Genomic DNA, 13,707 nt, shown 5'->3' with positions numbered 1-13,707 from the left:
ATCACTTAACAACTAAAGCTAAAAGGGATGAAAATAGTAGCAAAAAAAAAAAAAAACAGTAGCTAAACAAGTTGAATAACAAAGTACCACTAGAGTTTCTAATTTTGTGGACAAGATAAAATGTTGTTATGAACTATCAAAAGGTCCTTACAAAATGCTGAAATCAATAGTTAAAAACTACTTATAACACATCAGCTAAAAAACTCATGAAATCAGTAGTTAAAATTGGATGATAAGATATGAAAACAGAGGTTAAAAAAGAGCTTAAATTAGTAGCTAAAATTACTTAAAACACATTAACTAAAACTTGTAAAATCAGTAGCTAAAAAAGCTAAAAATAGCAGCTAATATTGGCTAAAAAAGCTGAAACCAGAGGATAAAAATCGTACCTTTTGCATATTACTTATGATAGTCAATCCTTCTCCTTCATCATTAATGTCCAAATCAGATTTCAAGATTCTCAAAAACCAAGTCCAAGTTTCTCTACTTTCAGTTCCAACAACAGCCCATGCTATTAGGAACATCTGATTATTCCCATCCTTTGCAATAGCAACAAGTAGCTGGCCTTTAGATATTCCCTTCAAAAAGCAACCATCTAACCCAATGCACTTTCTACAACCCTCAATGAATCCTTTTTTCAAAGCTGAAAAACAAATATAAAAGGAATGAAAGAGTTTTTTTCCATCATCACAATTTGTCACTTTCACCACACAAGTGCTTCCTAGATTTGATTCAAGAAGCATATCTCTATAGTCATAGATTCTACTAAACTCAGCAACATGATCACCCATTATCTTTTTCAACACCATTTTTCTGGCCTTCAAACACACGAACTTACCAACATACAATCCCATGTCTGTCCTGACCAAATCTTGTATTTCCCATCCCTTTATGCAAGGTCGAGAAACAATTCTACTTTTATAGTACTTAGCCAAAAACTTAGAGTTGCACATTGTGTTGGTATTGGTCCTATAACACTTATGTCTAGGATTGTAGGTTTTTATAATGAAATCGGAAGATTTGAAATCTTTGTTTGCATAAAGTATCCAAGGACAGCCATTAGCTTTGCATTTTACTCTGACCCTTCTTTGATCATTGTGGATCTTATCCAGTTGACAACCTCTCTCAATTGCATACTTGCTCAAAGCTTCTCTAAATTTTTTTACATTTTCAAATACCATATTAAGTTGCCACACAACTTTTTTCCATGTTGGATCATATGAGATCCTCTTGTTCTTCTTTCTTGCCCTTAAAACATCAGATCTTTCAATATCTATTTCCCCCTCACTTTCACTTTCAAAACTATCCGCATCAGAACTGTCGTAAAAAGGCTCATCACCTACTAGCTTACTAGTTAAATTTTTCTTGGGTTTATCAATGTCTTCAAAACCAGGATCTATGCCAACTTCTCCCAAAAAACACTCAGCAATTTTTTTTTTCCTTGGCTCTTTTTTTTCTTCAAATATGCTTTCAAATCCTTCTTAACTATGCTTAGCTCTTCATGAATATCACTCCCATAACCATCCTCGTCACTAGAAAAGTCAACATTCTCATCACTTTCAGCATCACTATGCACAATAGTTTCTACTTCATTTTCCTCCAAATCTTCATCTTCACTAGAAAACTTCAATTCATCTTCAGCTTCATTTGTGTTTCTGCTGCCATTTTCTATTAGATTTGATTGTTGGACCCCGACAATTTGATCTCTACCATCAATAAGTGTTATTTCTTTACCTAAAGGTGCATTGAGACCTTCACCAGCTTTGTTGGTAGATTCTTTATTAGGTCTATCCACTTCATTCCATGTGGTCTCAAAAAACTCATTGGTCACATGTGTTGTTTTGATAAAAACTTCCCCTTTATGGTAGATATAAATGTCCATAGTACCCCCAACAACCAACAAATTGGCTAAGACCAATAAATCCCTATCTTTAACCAATTCTACCAAATTGCCAACTTGAGCAACTCCAATATATATTTTTTCTATATTGGTAACCCCAAAATCCCTGCAATAGTCATTCACTTCCGGAATAGACAAATGGTCTATATCAACATTGAAGGCATATTCTTTTTCCCCCCCAATATAAACAGGTCCTATCTCACTCACAAGTATACCACCGATGTGAAACCTCAAATTTACGTACTTAGTGTCAATTACCTTAGAACAATTGAAATATGCAAAGTTTAATAAGTCAACTATTGTTCATGAAACCAGTAGCTAAAAATCGCCACCAGTATGAAAATTAAGTTCAGGAGTAAAGAAATAGTACCTTATGTAGTCAATTTCTTCTCCTTTCAACTCTTTTCAGATGGTATGGATCAAAACCTAAAAAATTATACAAAATCGTTAATATTTTGAGACAAAAATAAGAACCCTAACATTTTTTGACAAATGAGTAACTAACCTTCAAACCATGATGAATTTGTGAATTAATAGTGAAAACCCTAAATTTACTCAAAATTTTCACACACCAAAGAGACTCAATTGAGAAACAGAGAAAGATGCTTCTACATGTTGAAAGTTAAACTTTAATCTTTTGACATGGTGGAATTTGTTTCCATGTGGCAATCTATGTGGCATTTAAAAAATAATAATTGAGAGAGTGTAATACACACACTATCATATTTTACTTGAGGTGTGTTTTTCAAAATAAAATGTAATAGTTTAAGTGTCTTTCTCACACTTTCGATAGTTCGGGTATGAAACTCAAAAAAAAGGTATAGTTTAGATGTGTTTTAACCACTTATCTCTTCTATTTAAGTAACATTTAGAACTTTAAAACTATCACAATAGATTTTCATCATCCTGGAAGATTTGGGAGGCTACTAATTCCTCATAAACACATACATGAGTTTCCATGTATGATAAAACATTAATTTACTGTAAAAATAAAATAAAATGAAAAAAATAAAACTTTTAACTACTACTTAAGTAATATTTTGGATCAACTTTACAAGGAAAATACGGTTTCTCCAACTTCTACTTTTCTTTTATTTTGATTTTGATTTTAATTCAAGTACTTTCTTGCATCCTCGTTTTTTTTTCTTTTTTTTTTTTAAATTCTTTAAGTTAATAACTTTAAAAATTATATATGAATTATACATAATCAGCAATTGACAATGAATTCCATGATTTAGTAATTTCTTATGTTTTCTTATCACCATATAAATTAAATTTTTGAATCATAATATCCACCATCTTCTACTCCCCCTTTTATTCATGGTCTCATTTTTATCGTAACATCGATATCTTTAACGGAGAGATTTTAAGATTTTAAAGTCAATTAAAATATTAATGTGACCATCATTTTCTGTGGACCACAAGTGTAATGGATGCTGGCACATCACAAATGCACATGTTTATTACTATTGTAACATCTCGCAAATTGAAATAACTAGGAAAGAGTTAAAAGTTGGGGAAAGAATCATTTTTGGAAAAATATATGAAAGTCTGGAAAATTGTGAAGTATGTTAGTTGAGATTTTGGTCAACTTCAAACGGCCATAACTCCTAGCTCAGGATGAGTTAGGTGTATTTTCAGATATTGTTGGAAATCTCTTGGAAGAACCTTTCCAACGCCACCGAGTTTGCGTGATTCCGAGTTCGTATGAATGAGTTATCCCCTTTGGAAGTTGGGCAGTTTGAATAAGAAAAGTCTAATCCTGATTTTTGAAGGGTAATTTAGTATTTTCCTTAGCTAATTATTCTAATTCGTTTTTAGGAGTTAATTGGGGTAAAATCAGAATTTAGTCAGTTTAGAAAAGTTGAAGTTTCACGCTAGGGCTTGCAGAAAAGAGAAAAGAGGAGAAGGGAGAAGGGAAATCAAGATTCGTCAAGATCGTCGAGTTTAACTTGTGGATTTCGTCAAGGGGTGATCCCTACAAGGTATGTGAGATCACATAGCGTTGGGTTAGTTCACCACGCGCCAACCATGATTCAATTCAGCGAATTTAAGTCTTTGAAAGTTTAGAAATTGAGTTTTTGATGAATATTGTTGAAAGTTTCGTTTGAATTTCTTGTGGGTTGTGTTGTTGGAGTTTCTTGCGATTTGATTCATGTTTCCGGGTGTAATTTCGGTTTGAATCTATCATATATTGAGGGTATAAATGATTCTAAGTGTTTGGGGAAGGAACCATTGAAGTTTAGAGGATTTAGAGATGAAAAACGGGGAAGAAAAGTCGTCAAACACCTGGGGATAGGGGTGGGGCATCGCGCCAGCAAGCACGCCCCAAAAGAGTCTATGAATCTTCACCCTTGGGGCGCCGCGCCAGCCAGCGCCCCAGGCCAGTCTCTAAATGTTGAGGGCTGGCGCCCCGAGCCTCTCAGAGCGCCAGGGACGCCAGTTCTCCCCCTTCGTCCCCCATATTTTCGTACTTGTTCCTAAGCAATGTACCTATGTTTCTTAGTTGATTCCAACACTCTCAAGTACATCTAAACATCATGAAATCATCCATAAACATGAGATCATGAACCTTGAATCCCTACTTCAATTCAAGGAAAGTTAAGAGTCAAGTCTAGAAGTTAAGAAGCAAGTCTAGAGAAGTTTATAAAGTTTTTAAAAGTCTTTCGCCAACGTTTTAACTTTGTTTTAAGACTTAAGTTTCAAGTTAAATAAAGAGTAAAGAGTTGAGTTCATTTTCTCAAAAAGTTGTAAGGGAACTAAGTATTCCCAAGAGTTTAAAATGTTTTTACATTTGAACAAGAAATTAAAGGGAAACACCGATTTCCAAGAGAGCTTTTAAGCTAAAGTTTTGAGTAATTATCTCAAACCAAAGAAAGAAGTTTTGATTTTTAAATCATATGAGCTAAGTATATTTTGGGAGTAGTATTGAGCACCGATATGGGGATGCGAGTTCATATTAACTCAAGACTCCATAAACCATGTAGCCATCATGGGTAGTAAAGGATCATACTTTTTAGATGACTCCTTAAGATGCTTTTAGCATAGACTAGTGGATCCACTTAGTTAAGGCGTTCTATATGACGACAAAGTATAGGACAGTTCTGGCAGCGTGGGCAAGACGCTATATCACCACTTAGGATCATAGTGGTGGTTGTCGGTTAGAGAAACTCCCACAGAAACTATATTACTTTCTTATATGAGTAAAGTTGAGTTTGTTATTGCACTTTCGTTAACGAACTAAATTTTTTTCTACTATTTTACAAGCTTTTCATATATTGCATGTGTTTTATTGCTTTATATTGAGTTAAGTTATTCATGAGTTGAGAAGAGTCAAGGTAAGTGTTTCTTTCAGATTCCTTTCAAGCTTATGTTATGTTTAGCATTCCAACTCGCATACTCGTACATTCAATGTATTGATGCCAGTTGGCCTGCATCGCCTTATGATGCAGACGCAGGTAATCAGGATCAGCATCCAGCGCCTCGTTGATCCAATTGAGCTTTCAGAGTCAGTTGGTGAGCCTCCTAGCTTTTCGGAGGATCATTTTTATTGTTTTTAGTATTTTAATTCATTAGGATGTCGTGGGTTTTGTCCCGACGTCCATCTCAGTTGTTTAGAGGCTTCATAGACAGAGTTAGTGATGTTAATTCATGAGTCTTTACTTTTTCTTTTCAGTTAAGTTGAGACTTGAGTTGCCACTTTAGCAGTGCATGTTATTTATTACATTCTAAGTTATTTATTTTGAGCAGTTCAGTTTACTTGTTTTAAAAGTATTTATCTTGAGTAAAGTCATCCGCTGAGTAAGTAAGTCAGGCCAAGGGTTCGCTTGGGGCCAACAATGGTTCTCGAGTACCGGTCACGTCCAAGGTGTAGGCTCGGGGCGTGAATCTATTCAGACCTATATAAATAGATTACCTATATTTCTAAACAAACTAATTATATATGAGTTTGGAAGGGAAGTTCGAATCAGAGCGTTACCTCAAAAAGAAAGATGGTGGTGAAGTAGTTCTCACTGATTCAAAGATACGTTTGTTGTCATTTAGTATTGGAAAACAAGGTTGTCCAAGTGTGAAACTTGGCTCAACAATTACTACAATGTTACTTGCTAGACTTCTTCAAGGGTTTACTTGGAATTTACCACCAAATGCACCATGCAATAATGACTTAATTGAATCATCTAAGACTGATCCTTTTTGTACCTTACCACTTGCTGCTCAGACAAAACCAAGATTAGCTAAGGCCATGTATACTAAACATACAACTTTATGCAACATGAGTTGTATTAATAATTGGTTTTGTTACATGAGGCAAGTCTTGGTAGTCCTCTTTGTGCTCTGCCATATGAATATTTTATTAATAATTGGTTTTGTTTTCTTCTCATAGGTCTTTTTGTGTGAACCAATATGCTGTGAAAAATCTATGGATTGAGCTTTTCCTGCATCCAAAATTTTTAACTATTTCAGAGCTACAACTCATTGTATACATAAGTACAAACAAACACACAAAATGATATGCACTTGCACACACTAATATCTATTACAAACAACAGTAGAATGTGGTAAGAGAACATGAATGCACACACGTATACGTGAATGTATTCGGAAAAAAAAACTAGCAAAATGCATGAATGAGTATATCATGGAAGACGAGAGGGAGTTGCTCGGATGGTAAGCACCCCTCACTTCCAACCCAAAGGTTGCGAGTTCGAGTCACCAAGGGATCAAAAGAGGTGGGAGCTCCTAGGGAGGGTAAAAAAAGAGAGTATATCATGGAAAACCTAACCGTGAATCATTAGAACATCACAGTTAAAGTGTCACGTCCCGAGCCTACACCCTGGACGCGGCCATCACTCAATAATCATCGCTGGTTCCCAAGCGAACCCTTGGCTTGACTGACTACTTAGTGGAATATTTACTCAAGAAACATGGGAGCTTCGAATGCATGATTAAACTTTATAGTCTAAAATAAAACTTAACTCAAATGAACATCTGGAAATACTTAGTAAGTTACAATCAACTATCTCAAAAACTCATAACATCTCAACAAAAAGGGGAAATAATGAGAGACTTCTCAATATTTAACTATGAAGCCTCTAATACTAGAATAGATGTCGGGAAAGAACCCTCAACAACTTAACCAAAGCATAAAATAAATGTGAAGCCCTCCAGAAAGCAAGGAGGCTCACCAAAACTAGCTGGAATGCAAATGGTATCAACGAAACGCCTGTTGATGCCCCTGAACACCTGTATCTACATCATAAATAAGATGTAGGTCGAATGACATCCAATATATTGAATGTACAAGCATGTAAAGAGAACTGGAAGCATAGATAACTGAACAAATAAGATTGGAAGAAATACTCACCTTAACTCACCTCCAATGCAAAAACAATAACAAAAGATGCAATATTTAAAGCGTTATAAAATAGAAGACATTGACTCAATGATGTATAAGAATACAATAAGTTGTTCTTTACTCTTATTTGGGGGATTCTCTAACTGACAACCATCACTACGAGCTATGTGATGATACAGCGTCTCGTCCACGCTGCCAGAATTGTCCTATACCTTGTCGGGGTATAGAACACCTCAACTAAGTGGATCCACTAAGCTATGCTTAAAAGCGATAAGAAATCATCTAAAAAGTACGACCCTTTTGGTTGCATGGTTTATGAGGAATGTGAGTTGTCTGAACTCATCCCCATATCGGTGCTCAATACTACTCCTAATAAATATATACTCATGCTCAATCTTTAAAACATACTCGAATAAAACGCGTCAAGTTTATGTTGGTCTTTAAGTATTCTACCTTTGATGTATCTAATTTTCTACGTGTTGTTGTTCATGTCACTCTATAATTGTGAGGTCCTTTTTGGAATGTGTCAACCAGTAGAAGAAGAGATGGAGTCTATCAATCATATTCGGAAAGACTAATGGACAAATACACAGTAAAAGTTGTGATAATCTTAATCTATGGCAGATTCAATTTTAATTAGTCGACTAACTGCGTTCATTTGAGCCCTCTTAGACCATCTCCAACCCACCTCTATATTTGGAGAGTAAAATAGAGAATGACACTCCAACCCACGTCCAAATCACCCTCTATTCTTCAAATTTAGAGAGTTGAATAGTAGTTCTCCAAATTTGAAGAACTACTATTCACACTCTCTATTTCACTTTTTCATTATTTTATTATTATTTCTACTTCTCATGTGTTGTCACCAACATCTTTTCAACGGCTTCGTTGTAAAAGGGACGAAGAAGCTGACCACCTTCATAGATTTATTTACAAGCAATGCAACAACCAACTTGTTATAATTTGAGGAAAGTGACAAGATATCATTGTGGGAATGTAATTAGGAATATGATTTTCAGCAAGAGATCATTATTTGGAATTATAGAACAAGAGGAGCAAATTGATGCAGTTTTTACTCTTCTTCAATATGTTTATTCTTTTAGTATGTCAGATTACTTACCATGTTTAAGTGTTTTTGATTTGGATGGTCACAAGGCAATTCTCAAGAAAGCATATGCTACAGCAACAAAACATATTGATATTGAAGTTGATCATAGGATTCAAATATGGAAAGATGGCAACAAATCTTTGGAAGAGGACATTCTTGATGTTCTTATCATGCTCAAAGATACAAATGGAAATCCATTGATGAATGTTAAAGAGATTAAGGCACAAGTGCTAGTAAGTATATCTATATTCAATTACTTATACTTTGTTTTATCACCTTTGTCTAATTTTATGATTGATAGACTATCTGATCAAGCTTCAAAATATGCTTATTTTGGAAAGAGTTTATAGCTTCATAAAAAATATACTTTTGGAGGATCATAGCAATTTATGTTTGGCTAATCAATTTAAAAAATATTTTTGTCAATTTGTGTTTGGCTAATTAATTTAAAAAATATTTTGTTATACTTAACTTTTGCTGCTACTCAAAAACACTTATTCTTCTTAAATGTTTGACCAAACACATCATCTCTCTAAAATATGCACTTTTGATTTCCAAAATTTGACCAAAATAAGTAGTACATTCTCATTCCCTTCTACCTACCTTATATGTATTAACTCATCATAAAAAATAAAATTTAAACATAAATTATTGCTCATTTCGTCAAAAAGTGTTGACATGAGTGGTTACAAACAAATAATGTACAGGAACTCATGCTGGCAACAATGGATAATCCTTCAAATACAGTTGAATGGGCAATTGCAGAAATGTTGAATCAACCAAAGTTAATGCAAAAAGGCTATAGAAGAACTCAACACTGTTGTTGGGATCAATAGATGGGTTCAAGAATCAGACTTGTCAAGGCTAAATTATGTTAAGGCTTGCGTAAATGTCACGATTCAAAAATGGATGTGATGGTACTTGTCTTATCCCGCTAACAAGCCTGCCTAAAACTCAATCATTTAGATAATAATGCGGAAATAAAACAAAAGTCCAATAACAATTACTAAAACAGATAACAAGTCGACTTAACTAAATCCCCAAAACCTGGTTGTCACGTGTACAAGCCTCTGAGTATTACAACTGAATCAAAAGAATAATACAAGCCTCATATGACATTGTTTCTACAGTAGAACAAGATCATAATAGGAGTAACAAGGTTCGCTGAAATGACAAACAACTACCTTACAAACTTCCATAAGAAGCCTCAGACAAGGAGAAGAGAAAATATCACAAAGGTCCGGGCTAGTAACCTACAAAAATGTAAAAGCAAGGGGTGAGTATCAAATCACACGGTACTCAGCAAGTAAACTTCTAAACACAAGCTAAGGGGATAAAATATGGGTACTTCTTACACACCAACCGAACCTCCACAACTACAACCTGCATAAAATCAGCCCAGCCTAATAGTTCACAATTTACATAGCACCCAGCTCAACAACAATCACTTTAACAAATTACATATACACTCAACAACAAACTCAATATTCATCAATCACAACTTCCACAAAAAGGCACTCACAATATCAACACACAAGATCAAGTTCATCAAATAGAGGTAATCAAATATCAAGTACTTTCCATCCACCAATAAAATACATAATCATCAATAATGAAGGATGTCATGGGATGCAATGCAATATGACTCCATAAAATGATATGTCCCAGAATATCAAGTACTCTCTCAACCGTATATACATGATACTCCTCGAAAATACATCAAGAGTTCATGACCCATGGGGGACTCGCGAGGTCGTATACCGACACAGACGATCTCCACGAGTCTGTGCGGACGATCTCAATGCACTATCATAAATCAAACAAATTCCGCATGGACGATCTCCTCGTGCCCAAATTATAATCTTAAGATCTCACCATCCCCAGCATGGACGATCTCCACGTGCCTAATAACTTATACTCAATCTCATGGCAATGCATGTGCACAATATGATTTCAATAAAAGGGATGATGCATCTCAATCAAATATCAATATGATATGTAATCACCTCATCTATCACAAGTATACGGGTTCAATAAAGAACACAATCACACATAATAAATCCAGTCAATAATATATCAGCTAATGCCCATATGCTTTGGCATTCTAGGATTACAACCCGCATTCTATAGTAACAAACTTTCCATTTATAACACTGGTACTCATACTAATGCTCGTCACACCATTGGTACGAGACCGCATCCTTCGCCCTTACCCATGGTCTATTCCATTTTTTTAAGTTTTTTTTATTAGAAAAATGTCTTTCAACGAAGTCTTTCAAACCATTCTCAACACATCACACACAAACAATTAATCACATTGCCTTTTATTACCCCTTTTTCATCATTAGAATTAGTCAATGTGGACAAGTCAACCCTTCATCAAGTCCCATTACTCCCAAACACATACCACAAGGAAATACACAAATTTCATACACTTAACAAGGGTTTAGAAATCCACTTGCCTCAATCAATCAAGAATTCACTCCGGGACTTGAGTCTTCCCCTTCCGTTGAACTTCCAAATCAATGCAATCTATTCAAGTACATGACCACAATAAGATTTCGAAACTAACAACACCCAACTCTATAATCAAGTTCCTAAGCTTCAAGCCTAAGGCTAAGTCCAATTTTTTTTTCAATATCACAAAACTAATGGTATTTATATAAGATTATATCCCTAATATTTAATTATCTATTTCAATATAGAAAAAACTTGAATTATATGGTAATTATAAAAAAAAATGGAATCAAAACCACTTAAGGAATGATACTTAAACTTAAGGAACGATACTTAGGCTTGAACTAATAGCAGAACGTTGTTTGTGCATTTACACTATAACATACCATCCTTCAATGATTGAATTATCATGCCCAATCATTGGTCATAATTACTCTATAATTTATCCACTAAAATTTGCCAACAAGTGACCCATAAATGATACTTGCCCATCAGTTTGAATAAAACAATATTGGCAGGGATTGAAGATCAAAACTACTTAATTACCAGCATATTTTAATAATAATTTAAAAGGAAAAACACATAGCAAATTCGTATTACCTAAAAGTAATCTTTCGATTTCTACGTCGGCTCTTCCCACAAGTAATTTCCGTTCTCTTCTTCTTTTCTTAAGTTGTGATGCAAAAGTTCTCAACCCTAATAAATTATTACCCTATATGGTCAAGTGGTATAAATAAATTAAAAACCTGACCCATTAAGCATTAACTAAAATTAGCTATTTAATAATTAACCGTCAATTAATTCACTCTAGTTAAATGAATATTCAAAATTTTCAAAAATGACCTTCCGGGTCATGGTCATTACAATGAAAGAGACCTTTCGACTGCACCCCGCTATGACTTTTAATGTTCCTCATGTGTCTGTCTCTGATACCATCGTCGGTAAAAAGTACTTCATCCCTAAAGGGAGTATAATGCTATTAAGTTGTATTGGACTTGCTCGGAATTCTAGAGTGTGGGAGGATCCATTAAAGTTCAAGTCAGAGCGCCACCTCAAAATGGAAGATGCTGGTGAAGTAGTTCTCACTGATTCAAACTTACATTTGTTATCATTTAGTACTGAAAGACGAAGTTGTCCAGCTGTGAAACTTGGTTCAACAATTACTACAATGTTACTTGCTAGACTTCTTCAAGGATTTACCTAGAATTTACCATGTAATGATTTAAATGAGTCTTCTAAGATTAATCATTTTTTCCCTTACCATTTCTTGCTCAGGCAAAACCAAGATTAGCTAAGGACATGTATCTCTAAGCTACAATGTTTTTCGTACTCATCTCTCTAAGTTATAGTGTGTGAAATTATTTTTGTTAGGATATATTATTAACCATATGGTTTAAGTTATAGTATTGTCTTTTCATCCTATATATGTTAAGATTGTTATTTTGTTTACTTAATTTAATAAAGTATCATTTGAATAGATCATTGGGTAATTAACATGTGTGTCCTTTACTTATATAGTAGATATTTAGTGTATGAAGTTCCTTATCTCATAAATTTGAAGATTAAAATTATCAGTCCTTATAAATTATAAACCAATATTTACAATGAAAGATAAAACCAGACAAACATCTTGATGATTGTAGCACAAGATTAAATGACAAGCGTGTTACCGGCAAATTAAGTAGCCAGAATAATCAAATATTTTAACTCTTCCCTTTTTTAGAACCAGAGACAAAATTTTATTTTTCAAATGACAGTAATCTGTAAGTGTGGACCAAATACTGAATTAAACCAGTTTGGTTCCATTTTTCAACTTTGATTCGGTATTTTTAAAACAGTTTTTCGGTGTGAATGAAAAATAAAATGAGGGCAAAATCAAAGTAAAAGGCATTTAAAAATTTAAAACAATGTTATGTGATAATGTGTCTAATCATGGAATACTTATAGTACTTAAAAAATTATATTTGCCTTTGTCCAGAATATTGTGACTCCAACTGTTGCTCAAGGAAAACAAGGGTAAAGAAAAATTACTTTACATGACGTACATCAGCAAAAATATATTTAGATTCCTCCTGAAAATTAATATTTGAAGTTAACTATGTGAATTGTAAATTTGTTGCTACTTGAATTTGGCTATGAATGAGATAAAAAAAATGTATTGGAATACTAATAGACATTTCTTTCTTTCACAGAAATCAAGTCTCTTTCTCCTTGTTCAAATTTACTTTTACTCAAAGAATCAAGGTTTCTTTGTCTTCCATAAACACAAATTTCAATTCCTTTTAATTTAGATCTTTCTAGGGAAATAATTATTGCTACACTCATGGAATGCAAAGACAATTAACACTGCATTAAAAGTGACCATCATTTTCTGTGTACCACAGCTGTAATGGTTGCTATCACAAATGCACATGTTTATTACTTTCTTGTTCTTATTTATTTGTTATATATTTTATTTTTGACAAATTAAAAAAGAATAATTTTTTACTATGGAAAAAATCATTTTGGCCAAAAAATATGGGTAAAATTTGGCCAGAATGATATTTTATTTATGTTATTTTACCTTTTTAAACATTTTTACCCTTTTAACTTTAATACTTTTTAACTAAAAAATGGGAAAAAATCAGTTTGTTTTAAAATAAAATAAAAATTATAATTTTTTAAATTTTCTGGATATTTAGCACCTCCCTTTTATTAGTATATCCTTAATTTATTAATATTGAGTTAATATCATTAAAAAATATAGTTAGTAAATATATATGAAACTCTATCAATAAATATAGAATGGTAAACTCACTTTGTTAATTATTATTTTTTAATAGATGTATCAAGTTAAAACTTGACAAATAAATAAGGACTAAAGAAGTAATAGAGTTTAGATGGGTA

At 33.5% G+C, this 13,707-nt stretch overlaps 1 long non-coding RNA gene and 1 pseudogene across 1 annotated transcript; one reads left to right on the top strand and one right to left on the bottom strand.

Annotated features, from left to right (window-relative positions):
• Nucleotides 1-1,969: 1,969 nt before the first annotated feature.
• On the bottom strand, nucleotides 1,970-2,468 carry LOC125851499 (uncharacterized). Its single transcript, XR_007444915.1, has 3 exons — nucleotides 2,406-2,468; nucleotides 2,271-2,326; nucleotides 1,970-2,158 (listed from the first exon to the last, which is right to left on the bottom strand). It is a non-coding gene; the product is annotated as an uncharacterized LOC125851499 (long non-coding RNA).
• Nucleotides 2,469-5,843: 3,375 nt separating this feature from the next.
• Nucleotides 5,844-12,132, top strand: LOC125851498 (phenylalanine N-monooxygenase CYP79D16-like; annotated as a pseudogene).
• The last annotated feature ends 1,575 nt before the right edge of the window (nucleotides 12,133-13,707 follow it).

This window comes from Solanum stenotomum, unplaced genomic scaffold, assembly GCF_019186545.1.
Source record: "Solanum stenotomum isolate F172 unplaced genomic scaffold, ASM1918654v1 scaffold26562, whole genome shotgun sequence".
Classification (NCBI taxonomy): Eukaryota; Viridiplantae; Streptophyta; class Magnoliopsida; order Solanales; family Solanaceae; genus Solanum; species Solanum stenotomum.
Note: the sequence above shows the minus strand (reverse complement) of the source record. Positions and strands in the feature narration are given on the sequence as shown.